The sequence below is a fragment of the Rhinolophus sinicus genome, linkage group LG09, assembly GCF_036562045.2.
Source record: "Rhinolophus sinicus isolate RSC01 linkage group LG09, ASM3656204v1, whole genome shotgun sequence".
NCBI lineage: Eukaryota > Metazoa > Chordata > Mammalia > Chiroptera > Rhinolophidae > Rhinolophus > Rhinolophus sinicus.
In genome coordinates this window covers 63,753,539-63,774,382 of record NC_133758.1, presented here as the reverse complement: position 1 = coordinate 63,774,382, position 20,844 = coordinate 63,753,539, and the positions used below count along the sequence as shown (strand labels likewise).

At 34.2% G+C, this 20,844-nt stretch overlaps 1 protein-coding gene across 1 annotated transcript in view; it reads left to right on the top strand.

Moving 5' to 3' along the window:
- The window catches only part of SUGCT (succinyl-CoA:glutarate-CoA transferase), an 866,747-nt gene that overhangs the window by 239,461 nt on the left and 606,442 nt on the right, over positions 1 to 20,844 (top strand). The gene's annotated exons all lie outside the window — the stretch shown is intronic.

The window sequence follows — 20,844 nt, the reverse complement described above, 5'->3', positions numbered from 1 at the left end:
TTTCGGAATAATTTTGATTTAGATATGTCTTTTAAAATATAGTGTTGTCTTTAGTGCTCATTTGTATATTACTGATCTATTTGGTTCTCCTTCTGACATATGTGATTTGAATTTTTCAAAATCGTTTTTACTGTTCCCTTTGTTTTATGTCTTTTGAAACCTTGCTGTGTTGCTTATTTGTTCCTTGTAGTATTTTGGAGGCTATACATTTGCTTTAATTTTTACTAAAAAATTTTTCCTGTTAAAAAAATTTACTTGAAAATATATTTTTCCAGTAACCCACAGGAAGAAACAAACCATGTTGATTGTTTCCCTTGATAAATGGAAGGAATTTGCACCCTTTCACTTTCTTCGCTTTACAACTTCCAGACTTCTGTTTGCATATTTTGTTATTTTTGATCTCAGTTACTAAATTGTTATTTGTAACTCATGTATATTTTCTTTCAATTATTATACTATTTTATATTCATATTTTAGCAGCTATTGGGGTATAATTCTGAGACTAAGGGGTGGCAGTATTCCTTCCCATTTCTTTCATAACTCAATTTGCATGTTCATGAGTTTTTCTTTTTTTTCTCGTTCTTTCTTCCTTCCTTCTTTCCTTCCTTCCTTCCTTCCTTCCTTCCTTCCTTCCTTCCTTCCTTCCTTCCTTTCTTTTTTTTGCCTTACTTAACCTCTCAGTGACTGAAATATTCCTCCAAACATTTTATTTTTCCTCTAGTATACATCGTGGGTATATTTTATAAGCCCTTACATATCTGATAATATATTTCTGTTGTCTTTACAAGTGAGTGACATTTTGTCTGGATATAGAATTCTTGAGAAGCAATCTTTCTCCATATATATATATATATATATATAATTTCACATGTAATATTGTGAAGTGACCTAGGTCAATCTGCCATTTAAAAATACAGACTTTTAAAGGACTATTTCTTTGTCTTTGAAAAATATTCATCAGGGTTTGTCTAGGTTTAATTACTTGTGTCCTGTATAGGGTGAAGATTTTTGTTTGGAAAATTTAGATTTTTATTCAGCTCAGTAATTTTGTTACTGAGAAAACTGATTAAGCTAAAATAATACAGACTAGGAAAAATGACTCATCTCACTCCTCCGTGACCCACTGACATAGGCCAATGAATCAGGCATTTAAAATAAAGAAATTTATTGAGTGCGGTGGGAAAAAAAGTGGCAGGGCATCCTTCCCACCCCTTCACCCTAACCCCATCCACTTTCGTAACCCTGTTCCAGTGATCAAATACTCTTCCTCTTGTTGGGCATTGTTGATGGCAGATATGATGTAAGTGACGTCTTACTCAAAGATGGAAGTCAGAGGCACCAGGAGGGTTTCATATCTGATCATTCCTTTCATGGTGTTCCCAATCCATACATTCTTGTCCATTTTGACCAGAGACTCTGTTAGTGGTTCAGTGTCCTCATGACTGTCACTTCAGAAGCCTCTCCCCTCATTGGCTTATTTCCTCCTAAGTTTGATGCACACATAGAGTGCTTACTTCTTATTGGTGCATCTCCTTATCTTGCTAGGAAGGCAAAGGTTAACTAGGAAGTAACCATTTTTAGTGGTGAAATGTGCTGACCAAGACAAAATTCTTAATTACTGCTTAGAGTAATTGTAATTTGTAAAACTAGCTGATGCTTGTTCTCTTTTCATCATTCTTCCAAGATAAGATTAAACAATACCAACAAGAAGAGCTATTCTTTTAAGGAAAGTTTCTTGTGTAATATTAGATGCTTTTGTCTCATTAAGATTTCTTTTTTAGTAAAATATGTTATTTATATGTCGAAGCTCCGTTTTATATCTTACATAATTTTTTATTTTTTGACCAATTTAATATTTTTGTCCCTTTTTTCTTCAGTCTTGGCCAGGTTTATAAGTTTGTCTGCCATATGACTTATTACATTTTGTGCAATATAGATTCTAACCTTTACATAAAGTTTTAGTTCAATTTTAGATTCTATTAAGGCATTCTGTCATTCCTCTCTGCATTCTTTTGTGAGTCCATCAATTTTCTCTTCCTGTAAGAGTTTTTCATAGATAATCTTTACTCTTTGTTTTGAGGGTCCAGAGTGTTTTCTTTAATTTCCTTCAGAGCATAAATAAATGCTTTCTAAAATTTACTTATGTTTTCTGTTGTATTTACATTAAAAATATGCTCTTCACCTCTTACATGCTGTATTTATTTTCTTTTCTAGGGCATACTGTCTTTATGGGTATCATTTCATCTGTATATTTATACATTCTTAAATGAAAAAGATTTATTTTGAACATGTATTTGCCAGTAAGTAGCATGGATGGAGTTTTTGGGGGTACTGTCAATAGTCTGTTGTGTGATGTTAGGATCCTTCTGTAAGATCTACAGTTAAAGGGCTGGATGGTATAAGTTTATATTAGTGACCCAGAAATCTGAAAGAAGTTGGAGACATGGACATCCAAGCAGGGACATTTCCTCTCTGCTTGGTTTATTTTCTATACGTGGGGAAACTGCTATTCTGTAAGCCAGCTTTCCATAGCTAGTTTCTTTTTCTTCTGGCTTCCCCTCAAAAATACTGTTTGGCTACATTTGACATCCTTCCTGGAGCTCCTGACTGTTGTTTCAGGCAAAAACTCTACTTCAATGGGAGAGTCAGATTCCTAATTCATTTCATTCATCCAAATAAACTCCAGATGGGTTAAAGATTGATATGTAAAAAATTAAAACTTTAGGAGTACTTGTAGAAACAGTGGGAAAACATTCATATACTGTTTGGGCAGCAATGTACATTTTAAGTCCAAATACAAGGGCAAATTAAATGACTGGTAGGTTTAACAATTTAAAAATGTATCACATCTGTATGTAAGAAGGCTCACTCCATGTACACTATTATATAGTAAATAAAAATATAACATGATTTGATGGTCAAGGAGTGAGTCCTCTGTATGAAGAATTTTACAAACTAATAAGGAAAATATGAAAATATGAATAGAAAAATGAGGAACATTAAGAGCTAATTTATAGAAAATAAATACATATGACCCATAAGGGCATGGAAGAAGTCTTTCTATGTCATTATTAATCAAGTAAGTGTAAATCACAGCAATGAATTATAATTTTCTGTGTTATATTGATAAATGTAAAGAAAAGGTAATAATAATTACCCAGTACATCATGGAAATTTCTCTTTCCAAGACCTCATTCTTTGGAATAGTTGTGTAATATTTCATGGCTTAGATGTAACATGATTTATTCCCCTTTTGATGGACAGTATTTTGTTTCCATTTTTTTGGCATTGTAAAAAATTCTGCAGTAAGCATTCTTCTAAATGTTAATAAACTATCGCTATTACCACCAGAGGATAGCTGATCAGGAATGGGATTGCTATAATTTAAGATAATGAAGAAGCAATTCACAAATTTACCAACAATATATGAAAATGTTTTTGTCCTCCTCTAATTTTCTCTAATACTGGGTATCATCATCCTTTAAAATTTTCCCCAACCTAATGGGTAATAAATTGAATAGCAGTGCTATTTTAATATTGTATATTTGCATTTTCTATTCATATTATATTTTTCTTGTTTTAATATTTTTCTTATCAATATGTAGGAACTCTTTATATTAATGATATTTTCCCAATCCATTTTTCATCTTTGACTATGGTTTTATTTTTTTATCTAGCCATGCCTGACTTTTATTCTGGAAACTGGGTTTTCTACCTTTGGTTAAAAAGGCTTGATTAAAAGGTTTCCCCAACATTTATTTTCCTAAATTATTTTACTTTTGTTTTATTTTTACATTTGTCTTTACTCCAATTTGAAATGTTTCTTTATATGATGGGAAGTAATAGCCAACTTAATTTACTTACAGATGGATAGCTTGTTTTGACAGCATTTTGAATAAATATTTTTTTATTATTAAAATAAAGTTCTACCTTTGTCATATTAAGTTCTTGTATATATTGGGATCTAAACTGACTCTTTTCATTATTTCTTGTTTGATTAAGATGATGTTATGGGAAGTTTTAGTAGATGGCTGGTAAGTTCCCAACTTACTTTTTTTCTTTCATTTTTTTCTCTTTTTAGACATTTATTCTTCCATATGAATATTAAAATCATTTTAACCTAATTCCAAATGATTTTGATTCTCATTAGATTGCTTTCAAAATTTATACTTTTTGGAGGATATGTATTCATAATATTTTGGCATCAAATCTTGCTTTCTAAAGACATAGTTTGCTTATGTAATTGTTGAAATCTTATTTTGTATTAAAGAATAAAATTTTATGCCTACGTAGATAGTTTTCACTGTTGTGAAGAGCAGTTTTTTTTCTATTTTAATTTCTAAATGATGTTTGTTTGGACATAAAATTTGGCCTGCATATAACATATCTAGTCACCTTATCAAATTACCTAGTGAATTATAGTAGTTTTATTTTTAGGGTCTTTTGAATTTCTACGTATAAAATATATGTCTAGAATATAGCTTTGTGTCATCTACTATGTATGCCAATTATTTCATTTTTCAATCTTCATATACTAGAATCTCAAAATCCAGTTTTGGATAACAGTGGTGATAAAAGATAATTGTGATTTTTATGATGTTGGTCTTTCTATGTAGTATTTACTATATTTATTTCCTTCCAGTCTTACTTGGAGTTCTTATTAGAAATTACTACTAATTTTTATCAAGTAACTTTTCATACTATTTATAGAATTGTACATAAATGTAAATTTTTCTTCAAGTTTGGATGCAAGAATTTGTTATATTTCTTGACATATTTGGCTTCATACCGTGTTTCCCCGAAAATAAGACCTAACCGGACAATCAGCTCTAATGCGGCGTTTGGAGCAAAAATTAATATAAGACCTGGTCTTATTTTACTATAATATAAGACTGTGTATAATATAATGTAATATAATATAGTATAGTATAATATAATATAATATAATATAATATAATATAATATAATATACCAGGTCTTGTATTAATTTTTGCTGTAAAGGATGCATTAGAGCTGGTTGCCCTGCTAGGTCTTATTTTTGGGTAAACACAGCAAAATAAGCCTTGCATTTTGATTATATTGCATCATTCTTTCGAAATATTGCAAATATTGATAGATTCAATTTGATAATTTATTGACATTATCTGCATATTATCTGCTCAAATGAAATTGGACTATTATTTTCTGTTTTAAAACTTAATTGTTGCTAGTTTAAAATTTAAGAAATTAGGAAGCTTACTATCTTTTACTCCAATCTGGAATAATTTAAATAGCATTGGAATTGTGTTTGAGTCTTTTGAAACTTGGAAAGGGTTCAGTTGTAAATCTATCTGGGCCTAGTGCCTGTAAAATTATTTTTTAAGTGATTGATAATCATGATAATCTTCATCATTAGTGATTTGTTCTTTCTACTCTTTTCATTAAGTTTTGGTAACTTGTATTTTTTAGAAAATTACTCATTTATTTTTTAGAAAATTACTCATTTGAAAGCTAGGCTTTCAAACATGTTTTCATTGAATTACGTATAATATTTTCATAATTTTTTTCCTAATTTCCTCTGTATCAGTTATATCTCTGTTTTCATTTCTTCTTGCCTACTTCAACTATTTATTTTTCTTTCTGTATCAGAGCTGTTAGAATTTATGTATTTTATTCGTTTTAGCAAAGTCAATTTTTGATATTTTTTAATTATATATTTCAGCTTTTTCCTTAGTTAATTTCTACATATTATTTTCTTTTGGTTTATTTTGTGGCTTCTTTTTACATATTTGAAATGTACTTGGTTCCATTATTTTCAGTTTTTTGTTTAAAAAAAGATATTTAATCCTGTACATTTTTCTGTAAGACTTTGTATCTGAAAGGTTTTGATATGAAGTAGACTCTCCTTTTCATTGTATTGTAGATAATTAGTAATTGCTGTTTTTATTTTATTTTTCTAATCTAGGTATTATTTGGGAAAATATTTATCAATTTCCAAAGAAATTTATTTTTTATAAATTTTTATTATGTTTTTCTAATTTATTGGTTTATAATCAGAAAATGTGACCATACAATTTGTCAGGTTTTATATATGTTAGGCATGTTTTTGTGTTCAAGTGTGTGAATTATTTAAAAACTTGTTATAGGGACATTCAGAAATAAAATGTTCTCCATTTATAGTATGTGAATTTGTATTTTTATGTATTTATGAAAAATCTTAGTGGCTGATTATCTTATTCTGTTTTTCTATTAAATATATTATTTGATTTTTCTATGTGATTACACATTTTTAATGTATTAGCTCTGTGGTATTTTAAAAGATGTATATTAATATCTCTATGATTGTGTTATCAGTTACTTGCATTTCTACTAGCTTTTGCTTTATTTTGCTTTGTTTATTTTCTAAGTTATGTTACTTTGTTTAACATCCTCAGTATTTAAATTTTATGTTTTTGGAATTAAACGTTCCTTATAAATCATGGTTTTATTATTGCATACTGCCTTTCATTATCATGTTTTATACTTTTAATTTAAATTCAGCCTTGTTGAATATTACTATTACTACTTTTGCATTCTTTTTGTTTACACTTGAATTGTAGTTGTGTTTTTCTTTTAATTTCACTTTTCTATGTCTATCATTTTAAAAATATATAAATATGTACTTGGGTGTTATTTTTAATTCAGTCTGTTGTATCTGTCTTTATGGAGGCATTCAGCCCATTCACCTAGTGCAGCAACTAATTTGATTTCCTTCTTTCCTGTTTACTAACTCCTTTTCCTTAGGTAACCACTGCACTCCTTCCCATGCCTGGTTTTCCTCTGGCTAGTTTGGAAGTTCTGTGCTTCCTCATTGCATTGGTAGTTATTAGACTATTCCTAACACTCATCAGAAAACATTTTGTTAGTATTATATCAAAATGAGCCAGTAACTTTCCTCTCTTCCCCAATGTGACCTGTTTCCTTCCCTATAGACATATCCATCACCCTTACTCTGGGCCCCTCTTCCAAGTTCCTACTCTTGGCATGCTCTAACCTGTTCTCTATTTGTATAATTTTGTTATATGAATAGAATCATACAGTATGTGACTTTTGGAATTGGCTTTTTTCACTTGCTGTATTTCCCCAAAAATAAGACCTAGCCGGACAATCAGCTCTAATGAGTCTTTTGGAGCAAAAATTAATACAAGACCCGGTATTATATTATATTATATTATATTATATTATATTATATTATATTATATTATATTATATTATATTTATTATATTATATTATATGAATTATACCAGATCTTATAGTAAAATAAGAATGGGTTTTATATTAATTTTTGCTCCAAAAGATGCATTAGAGCGGATTGTCCTGCTAGGTCTTATTATCAGGGGAACACAGTAGTATAATTCCCCAGAGATTTATTCAAGTTATGCATCCATCAATACTTTACTACTTTTTATTTCTGTGTAGTATTCTGTAGGGTAAATATACCTCACTATTTTTAACCATTCACCTAATGAAGGACATCTGGATTGTATTCAGTTTTGGGCTTGGGAATAAAGCTTCTAAAAACATTCATGAGCAGATTTCTGTGCATACCTAATTGTTCATTTGTCTTGAGCAAATGTCGAGGAGTGCAGTTCTTAGGTTGTATGGTAGTTGCATGTTTGGCTTTATAAGAAATGGCCAAACTATTTTCCCGAGGACTGTACCACTTTACATTCCCACGAACAATGCTTGAGTGATCCACTTTCCTTCCTGTTTCCCAGCATTGGTGTCATCACCATTAAAAAAAAAAATTTAGCCATTCTGATATGCATGTAGGTATACCGCCACAATTGTGGGGATTTTTTTGTTGTTGATTTATTGGGGTGACAATTGTTAGTAAAATTACATAGATTTCAGGTGTACAATTCTGTATTACATCATCTAGAAATCCAATTGTGTGTTCACCACCCAGAGTCAGTTCTCCTTCTATCACCATATATTTGATCCCCTTTACCCTCATCTTCCATCCCCCACCCCCCTTACCTTCTGGTAACCACTAAACTATTGTCTGTGTCTATGAGTTTTTGTTTCTCATTTGTTAGTCTTGTTCTTTTGTTGTTTTTGGTTTATATACCACATGTCAGTGAAATCATATCGTTCTCTGCTTTTTCTGTCTGACTTATTTTGCTCAGCATTACACTCTCAAGATCCATCCATGTTGTCACAAATGTTCCTATACCATCTTTTCTTACTGCCGAATAGTATTCCATTGTGTATATATACCACAACTTCTTTATCCATTCATCTATCGAAGGACATTTTGGTTGTTTCCATGTCTTGGCCACCATAAATAAAGCTGCAGTGAACATTGGAGCACATGTGTCTTTATGTATAAATGTTTTCAGATTTTTTGGGTAGATACCCAGGAGAGGGATTGCTGGGTCATATGGTAATTCTATTCGTAATTTTTTGAGGAACCTCCACACTGCCTTCCATAACGGCTGCACCAGTCTGCATTCCCACCAACAGTGTATGAGGGTTCCTTTTTCTCCACAGCCTCTCCAACACTTGTTACTATTTGTCTTGTTGATGATAGCCATTCTGACTGGGGTGAGGTGATATCTCATTGTGGTTTTGATTTGCATTTCTCTGATGATTAGTGATGTTGAGCATTTTTTCATATGTCTATTTGCCATTTGTATGTCCTCTTTGGAGAAATGTCTCTTCAGGTCCTCTGCCCATTTTACAATTGGGTTGTTTGTTTTTTTTTGTTGTTGAGTTGCATGAGTTCCTTGTAGATTTTGGATATTAGCTCCTTATCGGAGGCACTGTTTGCAAAAATCTTCTCCCATTCAGTTGGTGGCCTCTTTATTTTGTCGATCGTTTCTTTTGCTGTGCAGAAGCTTTTAAGTTTCATACAGTCCCATTCGTTTATTTTAGCTTTTACTTCCATTGCCTTTGGAGTCAAATTCATAAAATGCTCTTTGAACCCAAGGTCCATAAGTTTAGTACCTATGTTTTCTTCTATGCAGTTTATTGTGTCAGGTCTTATGCTTAAGTCTTTGATCCATTTTGAATTAATTTTGGTACATGGTGACAAATAGCAGTCCAGTTTCATTCTTTTGCACGTGGCTATCCAATTCTCCCAGCACCATTTATTGAAGAGGCTGTCTTTGCTCCATTGTATGTTTTTAGCTTCTTTGTCAAAAATTATCTGTCCATATTTATGTGGTTTTATTTCTGGGTTCTCAATTCTATTCCATTGGTCTATGTGTCTGTTTTTCTGCCAATACCATGCTGTTTTGATTATTGTAGCCCTGTAGTACAAGCTAAAGTCAGGGAGTGTGATACCTCCAGTATTGTTCTTTTTTCTTAAGATTGCTTTGGCTATTCGGGGTCTTTTGTGGTTCCAAACAAATCTGATGATTTTTGTTCTATTTCTTTAAAAAATGCCATTGGGATTTTGATGGGGATTGCATTAAATCTGTATATTGCTTTGGGTAATATGGCCATTTTAACTATGTTGATTCTTCCAATCCATGAGCACGGAATGTCTTTCCATTTCTTTGTGTCTTCTTCAATTTCTTTCAAAAATGTCTTATAGTTTTCAGCATATAGGTGCTTCACATCCTTGGTTAAGTTTATTCCTAGGTATTTTATTCTTTTTGCTGCCATTGTAAAAGGAATTGTTTTTTGTATTTCTTTTTCTGAGATTTCATTCTTAGTATATAGGAATGCAATGGACTTTTGTACGTTGATTTTATAGCCAGCAACTTTTCTGTATTCGTTGATTGTTTCTAATAGCTTTTTGGTGGAGTCTTTAGGGTTTTCTATATATAGCATCATGTCATCTGCAAAGAGTGATGATTTAGCTTCTTCATTCCCAATTTGGATGTCTTTTATTTCCTTCTCTTGCCTGATTGCTCTGGCAAGGACTTCCAGCGCTATGTTGAAAAGCAGAGGTGATAGGGGACAGCCCTGTCGTGTTCCTAAATGTAGAGCAAAGGGCTTCAGTTTTTCACCAATAATTATGAGATTAGGTGACGGCTTGTCATATATGGCCTTTATTATGTTAAGGTATTTTCCTTCTATACCTATTTTATTAAGTGTTTTAATCATAAATGGATGTTGTATCTTGTCAGATGCTTTTTCTGCATCAATTGATATAATCATATGATTTTTGTCCTTTATTTTGTTTATGTGATGTATCACATTGATGGATTTGCCTATGTTGAACCATCCTTGTGCCCCGGGGATGAACCTCACTTAGTCGTGATGAACAATCTTTTGAATGCATTGTTCTATTCGATTTGCTAGAATTTTGTTTAGGATTTTTGCATCTGTATTTATCAGAGATATTGGTCTGTAGTTTTCTTTTTTTGTGTTGTCCTTACCAGGTTTTGGTATCAGGGTACTGTTGGCCTCATAGAATGAGTTAGGGAGTACTGTTTCTTCTTTAATTATTTGGAAGAGTTTGAGCAGGATTGGTATTAGATCCTCTTTGAAGGTTTGGTAGAATTCACTAGTGAAGCCATCTGGTCCCGGACTTTTGCTTTTGGGAAGGTTTTGGATGACTGATTCAATTTTGTTACTGGTGATCTGTCTGTTTAGATTTTCCAGTTCTTTTTGGTTCAGCCTTGGAAGGCTATATGTTTCTAAGAACTTGCCCATTTCTTCTAGGTTATTTGGTGGCATATAGTCCTTCATAGTATTCTTGGATGATCCTTTGTATTTCTGTGGTGTCCGTGATAACTTCCCCTTTTTCATTTCTGATTTTGTTAATTAGTGTCTTCTCTCTTTTTATCTTAGTGAGTCTAGCCAAGGGTTTGTCAATTTTGTTAATCTTTTCAAAGAACCAGCTCTTTGTCACATTAATTTTTTCTATTGTCTTTTTGTTCTCTATTTCATTTAGTTCTGCTCTGATTTTTGTTATTTCCTTTCTTCTGCTGACCTTGGGTTTCACTTGTTCTTCTTTTTCTAGTTCTTTAAGGTGTAACATGAGGTTATTTATTTGGGAGTTTTCTTGTTTCTTGAGATAGGCCTGTAATGAGATAAATTTCCCCCTTAAAACTGCTTTTGCTGCATTCCCAAAATTTTGGTAGGATGTATTTTCATTCTCATTTGTTTCTATGTATCTTTTGATCTCTCCTCTAATTTTTTCTTTGACCCGGTTGTTCTTTAAAAGTATGTTGTTTAATCTCCATGTATTTGTGTTTTTTTCTGCTTTATTTTTGCAGTTGATATCCAATTTCAAATTCTTGTGATCAGAGAATATGCTTGGTATGATTTCAGTCTTCTTAAATTTGTTGAGGCTGATTTTATGTCCCAGTATATGGTCTATCCTTGAGAATGTTCCATGTACACTAGAAAACAATGTATAGTCTGATGTTTTAGGATGAAGTGCTCTATATATGTCAATTATGTCCATTTCATCTAATGTGTCATTTAGGGCTGCTATTTTGCTATTCATTTTCTGTTTGGATGATCTATCCATAGCTGTCAATGATGTACTTAAGTCCCCTAGTATAATTGTGTTTTGGTCAATTTCTCCCTTTAGTTCTGTTAGTAGTTGCTTGGTATATTTCAGTGCTCCCTGATTGGGGGCATAAATATTGATGACTGTTATGTCTTCTTTTTGTATAGTTTCCTTTACCATTATGAAATGTCCATCTTTGTCTCTTGTTGTTTTTTTTCACCCTGATTTCTGTTTCATCTGATATCATTATGGCTACACCTGATTTTCTCTGGGTACCATTTGCTTCTGTCAATTTCCACCCTTTCACTTTGAGTCTATGCTTGTCCTTGTAGCTGAAATGTGTCTCTTGGAGACAGCATATGGTTGGGTTTAGTTTTTTGATCCAGTCTGCTACTCTGCCTTTTTATTGGTGATTTCAGTCCAGTTACATTTACGGTGATTATTGATATGTGAGTATTTCCTGTCATTCTATCTTTAATTTTCTGGTAAGGCTGTGTCTCCATTGTTTCTTTGCCTTTATGTTGTTGTCTATTATTTCTGTATGGTGGTATTCTGTGATGTTTCCCTCTGTTTCTTCTTTTATTACAGCATATGTTTCAGTTCTGGATTTTTTTTGTTTGTTTGTTTTTTGAGTGGTTACCCTTAAGTTTATGTAAAAGAAAATTTGATATTTAGAGTATTCAATTTTCTTCAGCACGGTTACTTTCTCCATTCCCATATTCCAGTTCAGGCCTTTACTCTCCCCCTTTTTATGTTTTGGTTGCCACAAATTGTCCCTGTTGATGGTGGTCGAATAGCCTCCTTTAGTATTTCTTGTAGTGCAGGGCGTGTATTAGAAAATTCCCTCAGCTTCTGTATGTCTGAAAAGGTCTTTATTTCTCCTTCATATCTAAAGGATATCTTTGCTCGGTATATTTTTCTTGGCTCTAAATTTCTCTTTCAATAGTTTGAATATTTGATTCCACTCCCTCCTGGCTTGTAGAGTTTCTGTTGAATAATCTGATGATAATCTAATGGGCTTTCCTTTGTAGGTTACCGTCTTCTTTTCCTTGGCTGCCTTGAGGATTCTTTCTTTGTTGTTGATTTTAGACATCTTCAATACAGTGTGCCTTGGAGAAGGCCTGTTGAGATTGAGGTAACTATGTGTTCTATTTGCTTCTTGGATTCGAGGATCCCTTTGTGTCCACAAGTTTGGGAAGTTTTCATCCACAATTTGTTTGAATATATTCTCTGTTCAGTTCTCTCTTTCTTCTCCTTCTGGTATGCCCATTATTTTTATATTGCTCTTTCTGATGGAGTCAGAAAGTTCTTGTAGAGTTCTTTCATTTCTTTTAAATCTCAAGTCTCTGTGTTCTTCCATCTATGTAATTTCCAGGTTGCTATCTTCGATGTCACTGATTCTTTCTTCCATCTGGTCGACTCTACTACGTAAGCTGGTTATTTCATTCTTCGTTTCTTCTGTTGAGTTCTCAGTCTCCAGAAATTCTATTTGGTTGTTTTTAAAATTTCAATTTCTTTCATAAAATGCTCGTGTTGTTCTTTGATTGTGTTTCTGAGTTCATTAAACTGCCTTTCTGTTATTTCTAGCATCTCGTTGAGTTTTTCAGAACTGCAATCTTTAGTTCACTGTCATTTAAGTCATATATTTCCATTAAGTTCCTTTTCTGGAGACTTTTCAGTTTGTTTCTGAGCTGTCTTCTTGCCTTGGTTGTTCATGGCCATTACTGATTTATTATTTTTCTTCCCAGACATCTACAGGAGTGGTTCTGGAACAGGTTGATAGGAAGAGGTCTTTCTTTTGTTTTCCAGTACTTGTTGATCGAGTGTTTTATTTTCTCTCCGTCTGCAGTCTTTTTTTCCTCTCTCACACGGTAGTGCTATGTTTCCTCTGCACTATTCCAGCTTCTCACACAATGGGGGGATTCCCTGGGAGATGGGCTTCTCCTCTGTTAATAGTTTGCCTGGGTCACAGGGCGCAGTGTCCCAGTGGGTGTGCAGAGAGCTTTTGAAGTTCCAAAGCTCTTCCTGCATTAGATTCAGAGCCCGTATGTTTCAGCAGTTCTGTTTACTGCTGCAGGGATCTGCCCAGATAGGTGGGGAGAGGGGCAGGGTGAGTTATGAGAATTGGCCCAGAGCAATAGTGGTGACCACCACCACAGCCGGTCCTGCTTCCACAGCTACCTCCCCTTTGCTGGAACTAGTTGGGCTGCAAGTCTATGTCTTTGGTCCACAGTTCTCAGAACAGCAAATATTCTATTCTTTTGATCTGACACTGCTACTGTTCCGCTTCTAGCACCAGGCAGTTGGGATCGGGCAAGCTATGGGAGGGTGGGGGGGGGTGGCTAGTCTCAGTGCCCAAGGCTTCCGTTCTCTGCTTGGCAGTGAGGGCTTAAACCACCGTTTTCAGCCTTCCTCCCTCAGTCTTTTCTCCGAGGTCTCTGCTGTGAGCCTTGGGTTTAGCCGTGTTATATGCTGCTCCCTCAGCCCTGTGGGCCATAAGCGGAGCCCTAGCAGTCCGAGTTGTTCCCTCTCCCGCAGCTGCGGTAGTTCCGGGAAGCAGCGAGCTCGGAGCACTGAGCTATGTCTGCGTCCTGAGCCCGCGCAGCTCCGTCTCCACACTTCTCCCTTCCCTCCTTCCCAGCTTGCGCGATTTGCCCACCTTTAGGTGAATTCAGTAGTGGGCCTGTTCTTCTTGCCTGTGTGCTGTGCAGGGAGTCCTTTGTGGAGTTATTGTTGTTCGATTAGTTGTAAATTCCAGGGGAGTTTTACAGAGGCTCACCTCACGCCGCCATTTTGATGACTTTCTTATCCACAATTGTGGTTTTAATTTGCTTTCTGTAGTCACTAATTATGTTGAACATCTTTTCATATGCATATTTACCATCAGGTAGTGAAATGTCTCTTTATGTCTTTTGTCCATTTTCTCATTGGATTTTTTAATTTTTTTTACTTTTGAATTTTGGAATTCTTTATGTGTTTTAGTCTTTTTTATATTCTACTAATCCTTGGTCAGATATGTAGTCTGCAAATGTTTTTTCCCACTTTGCAGTTCGTCCTTTCATTCTCTTAAAATGGTCTTTCTTAGAGAAAAATCTTTTAATTTTGATGAGGTCCAATTTATCATTTTTTTCTTTTATAGATTATGATATTTTGTCAAGATTAACAACTCTGCCTAACCTAGATCCTGAAAGTTTTCATTCTCTTTCTTCTACAAGTTTTATGTTTTACATTTAAGTCCATGATCCCTTTTTAGTTATTTTTTATATTAGGTATGAGGTTCATTTATCATTCTGCCATTGAGTTGCCACGGCCTGGCCTGTGGATGAGCTGCCAGTGGTGAGGTGCCACTGTCTAACCCCCACCAACTATGGCTAGAGAAGGGTTCTGTGCTAGAAGACCAAGCCACATAGAGTACAGGGGTTATAGGTAGGCAGATTATACAGTACGTGGTAATTGAGGTGTGGTTTGGATGGGCAGTTCAGCTTTACAATCTGTCAGTTACCCAGAGGTTCTTTATGTTTGTAAAAGAGGAGAAGTGATATTTTTTCCATTTGCACTCTGAGTGTTAGACAACTTAATTCTGAAAAGAAATTAAAATGTCTTTTTAAGCATCAGAATTCATAAACTGTAATACATTTCTAACGAGAATTTTAGTATTCATCACGGCCCTGAAATGATGCTTTATTCTTTTCCTTACTCCTTGCCTACAGCAGAGTGCTGTAAATATATTTGGAAGTTATTATGACAAGAGATGTAATTTAAAAGAAGGACACCAGTGTAAAGTATGTTAACTAAGTTTTTTTGGTGTAATGAGATACAGCAGAATCAGAAAGGAATGTGTTCATTTATATAGCAGTGAATTCCTGTTGTAAGGAGCAAAAGGCAAAGTTCATATTACATATTGTAAATGGATAATTTGTCATAGATTTTATTGATTAAGTTTCTTTGGCCAATGATAAAATTACTCAAAAGTAATGTAAAGAGAGATCTGATAGCAGGAATTCATTTTTTTCTTTTACTTAATTAACCACACTTTTGTATCTTGTTAGCCAATACTAAACCCAGATGGAATTCCCAATATACTCATAAATCGCTTGATTCATTACTGGAAAGGGAAAGTAATTTTGTCTTGGATTAGAAGGAAAAGGAGGAGAGTTATAATTATTAATCAATTAAAAGCTACTTTCTCCAAATTTTCTGTTCACAAAGACATACTAAGTACAGTTTGTACTTTGGGTAGGTCTCTCTTCACATTTGGTTTTCTTTGATAAATTTGATATGTTACATTTTGTAAATTTAAGATATATAGTGTGTTATCTTGATACATTTATAAACTGTAATACAATTGCCATTTAAGCAATATTTATATCACTACAACATTATAATGCAATATTATTTTCTCTGTGCATTATGCTGTTCATTAGCTCTCTATTGCTTATTTACTATTCCTTACAAGTTTGTACCCTTAAACACCATCAGTCTCATTCCCCCGCCCCTATCCTCTGGTAACCATCATTTTCTCTGTTTTTTTTTCCCCCAGGTTTGACTTTTTTGATTCCACATAAGTTATATCATATAGTATTTGTCTTTCTCTGACTTATCTCACTTAGCATAATGTGCTCAAGGTCCATCCATGTTGTCTTGAATGGCAGGATATCCTCCTTTCTCATGGCTGAATTGTGTATATATACCACACCTTTTTTTATCTTTTCATCTGCTGACTGGCATTTGGATTGTTTCCGTATCTTGGCTATTGTGAATAATGCTGAGGTAAACACGGTTTGCATATATCTTGTCAAAATCCCGTTTTCATTTTTTTGTGAGGAGGCTATATACCCAGAAGTGGAATTGCTTGATCATGTGGTAGTTCTATTTCTAATTTTTAAAGGAAACTCCATATTGTTTTCTAGATTGGTTGGACTAATTTGCTTTCCCATTATCAGTGTATATCAGTGGGTTCCCTTTTCACCACACCCTTGCTGACACTTGTCTCTTTTCTTTGTGATAGCTTTCTTTGTGATAGCCCTTGTAACAGGCGTGAGGTTTTAGAATCTCACTGTGGTTTTGATTTGCCTCTCCCTGATGATTACTGATGTTGACCGTCTTTTCAAGTACCTGTTGGCCATTTTGATAGCCTCTTTGGAAAGATGTCTATTAATCAGATTGTTTGTATTTTGTTATTTGGTTGTGTTAATTCTTTATTTTTTGTTTTATTTTTTATTGGGGAAGGGGAACAAGACTTTATTGGGGAACAGTGTTTACTTCCAGGATTTTTTTCCAAGTCAAGTTATTGTCCTTTCAGTCTTAGTTGTGGAGGGCGCAGGTCAGCTCCAGGTCCAATTGCCATTGCTAGTTGCAGGGGGCGCAGCTCACCATCCCTTGCGGGAGTTGAACCGGCAACCTTGTGGTTGAGAGGACTTGTTCCAACCAACTGAGCCATCTGGGAACTCAGCTCAAGGTGCCATGTTCAATTTTAGTTGCAGGGGGCGCTGCCCACCATCCCTTGTGGGAGTCGAGGAATCGAACTGGCAACCTTGTGGTTGAGAGTGCACTTGGCCATGTGGGAATCGAACCGGCAGCCTTTGGAGTTAGGAGCATGGAGCCCTAACTGCCTGAGCCACCGGGCCGGCCGGTTGTGTTAATTCTTTATATATTTTGGATATTAACCCCTTATCTAATACATGTTTTGCAAAATTTTTCTCCCATTCTGTGCACTTTGTTTCATTTTCTTACTTATTTATTTTGCTGTGCAGAAGCTTTTGAGTTTGATGTAGTTCCATATGTTGATTTGTGCTTTTGTTTGTGCTTTTGGCGTCATTTCCAAAAAATTATTGCCGAGACCAATATTGATGAGCTTTTCCCTGTGTTTTTTTTTTTTTTTTCTTATTAAGATTTATTGGGGTGACAATAGTTAGTAAAGTTACATAGGTTTCAGGTGTACAATTCTGTATTACATCATCTATATATCACATAGTGTGTTCACCACCCAGAGTCTGTTCTCCTTCCATCACCTTTACCCTCACATATATTTGCTCCCTTTACCCTCATCTACCACACCCCTCCCCGCTTACCCTCGGGTAACCACTAAACTAGTGTCTATTAGTTTTTGTTTCTTCATTTGTTTGTCTTGTTGCTTTGTTGTTTTCAGTTTTATATACCACTTATCAGTGAAATCATATGGTTTCGACTTTTTCTGTCTGACTTATTTATCTTAGCATTATAACCTCAAGATCCATCCATATTGTCGCAAATGGCATTATTTCATCTTTTGTTATGGCAAGTAGCATTGCATTGTGTATATATACCACAACTTCTTTATCTAATTATCTAGCGAAGGACACTTTGGTTGTTTCCATGTCTTGGCCACCATAAATAAAGCTGCAGTGATCATCAGAGCAGCCACTATGGAAGGCAGTGTGGAGGGGAAAAAAAAAATTAAGAATAGAATTCCCATATGACCCAGCAATCCTTCTCCTGGGAAGCTACCCAAAAAATCTGAAAACATTTATCCATAAAAATATGTGTTCCCTGTGCTTTCTTCAAGGCATTTTATGTTATCAGGTCTTGCATTTGAATCTTTGATCCACTTCAAGTTAATTTTGTGAATGGTATAAGATAAGGGTCTGATTTCATTGTTCTGCATGTGTTTCTCCAGTTTACCCAACGCCATTTGGTAAAGAGACTCTTTCCCCCATTGGGTGTTCTGGACTCCCTTGTTGAATATTAAGTTGATTGTATAGGCTGGGATTTAATTCCTGGTTCTCTAATTGTCTCATTGGTCTGTGTGTCTAGTACTGTATTGTTTCTATAACTATGTCATAGTGGTATAGTTTGAAATCAGGAAGTGTGATACCTCCAGTTTTGTGCTTTTCTTCTCAGGATTGCTTTGGCTATTTGGGATCTTGGTTCCATGCAAATTTTAGGATTGTTTCTTCTATATCTGTCAAGAATGCTTTTGGTATTTTGATGGGAATTACATTGATCTGTTAGATGGCTTTGGGTGGTATGACCATTTTCACAATAATTATTCTTCCCATCCATGAATACAGGATATCTTTCCATTTGTTTGTGTCTTCTTCAGTTTCTTTCCTCAAAGTCTTGTAGTTTTCATTGTGCAGATCTTTCACTTCCTTGGTTAAATTTATTCCTAAGTATTTTATTGTTTTTTTATGCTATTGTAATTGAGACAGTTTTATTTATTTCTTTCTCTGATGCTTCATCATTAGTGTAAAAGAGTGCCACTGATTTTTGTAAGTTCATTTTGTAACTTGCCACTTTACTGAAATTATTGATTAATTCCAACAGTTTTTGAGGTTTTCTATATATAAGATCATATGGTCAGCAAATAGTGACAATTTTACTTCTTCTCTCTTGATTTGGATGCCATTGATTGATTGATTGATTGTCTAATTGCTCTAGCTACCATGTTTCCCCGAAAATAAGACCTAACTGTAAAATAAGCCCTACCATGATTTTTCAGGATTACATTCCCTGAACATAAGCCCAAATGTGTCTTTTGGAGCAAAAATTAACATAAGACCCTGTCTTATTTTCGGGGAAACACGGTATGACATCCAGTACTATATCGAATGGAAGTGGTGACAGTGAGCAACCTTGTCATGTTCCTGATCTCAGAGGAAACCCTTTTCATTCTCTCTATTGAGTGTAATGAGAGCTGTGGCTTTGTTGTACATGGCCTTTATTATGTTGAAGCATGTTCCTTCTATACCCAATCTGTTAAGGGTTTTTATAATGAAAGCATATTGCATTTTGTTGAATGTTAGTGTATAATCCTTTTAATGTATTCTTGAATTTGATTTGCTAATACAGTAGTTCACTCTTATCCATGGGAAATATGTTCCAAGAACCCCAGTAAATGCCTGAAACAAAAGATAGTACCAAATCATATATATGCTGTTTTTCTTATACATACATGCCTATGATGAAGTTTAATTTATAAATCAGTCATACTAAGAGATTAACAACAATAACTAATAATAAAATAGAACAATTATAACAATATATTTTAATAAAAGTTCTGTGAATATGGTCTCTATCTCTCAAAATATCTTACTATACCTTACATACAGTGTGGATATGCTGGACAAGAGGATGATTCATGTCCTGGTGGGGAGAGAGCAGGATAGCACGAGATTTCATCACACTACTTAGAACAGTACACAATTTAAAACTTATGAATGTTTATCTGTAGTTTTCCATCTACTATTTTCAAACTGCCATTGACTGGGTAACTGAAACTGTGGAAAGTGAAACCATGGATAAAGGGGGGACTAGAGTATTGTGTTGAGAATTTTTGCATCTATATTCATCAGTGATATTGGTGTTAGCTTTCTTTTCTTGTGGTATTCTGATCTGATTTTGGTATCAAGGTAATGCTGGCTTCATAGAATTAGTTTGGAAGTGTTCCCTCTTCTTCGATATTTTGGAAGAGTTTGAGGAGGACTGGCATTAATTGTTCTTTAAATGTCTGGTAGAATTTACCAGGGAAGCCATCTGACTCTGGACTTTTCTATCTTGGGCGTTTCTTTACTCATTATTGGTCTGCTCAGATTTTCTATTTTTTCCTGATTCAGTCTCGGTAGGTTGGTACTGTTTCTATAAATGTGTTCATTTCTTATAAGTTACATAATTTGTTGGCTTATAATTGTTCATAGTAGTCTCTTATAATTTTCTGTATTTCTGTAGTATCAGTTGTGATGTCTCCTTTTTCATTTATAATTTTATTTATTTGAATCTTGTTTTTTTTCTAATTAGTCTAGCCAAAGGTTTGTCAGTTTTGTTTATCTTTTTGAAGAACCAGCTTTTACTTTTGCTGATCCTTTCTGTTGTCTTTCTGGTCTCTATTTCTGCTCTGATTTTTATCATTTCCTTTTTTTCTGCTAACTTTGGACTGAATTTGTTCCTCTTTTTCTAATTCCTTGAGGTTTAAAGTTAGATTGTTTATTTGAGATCTTTGTAATTTCTTAATGTGTGCACTTTTTTTACTATAAACTTTCAGAACTTCTTTTGCTGTAACCCACAAAAGTTGGTATGTTGTATTTTCATCTTTATGTGTTTTGAGATAATTTGTTCATATCCCTTCAATTTCTTCTTTGGCCTATTGGTTGTTTAGATGTGTGTTTTTTCTGGGTGGCCGGTTAACTGAGTTGGTTAGAGCATGGTGCTGATAACACCATGGTTGCCGCTTTGATTCCCACGTGGGCCACTGTGAGCTGCGCCATCCTTAACTTAATGCCATTTTGATCGGAGAAGATAGTTGATATGATTTCAATCTTAATTTTGCTAAGATTACTTTTGTGGCCTAATGTTCTGTATACATCAAGTCCATTTGTTCCAAATTGGTCTCAGTTCTAAATTGTTCTCAATCCCAACGTTTCCTGTTCATTTTTCT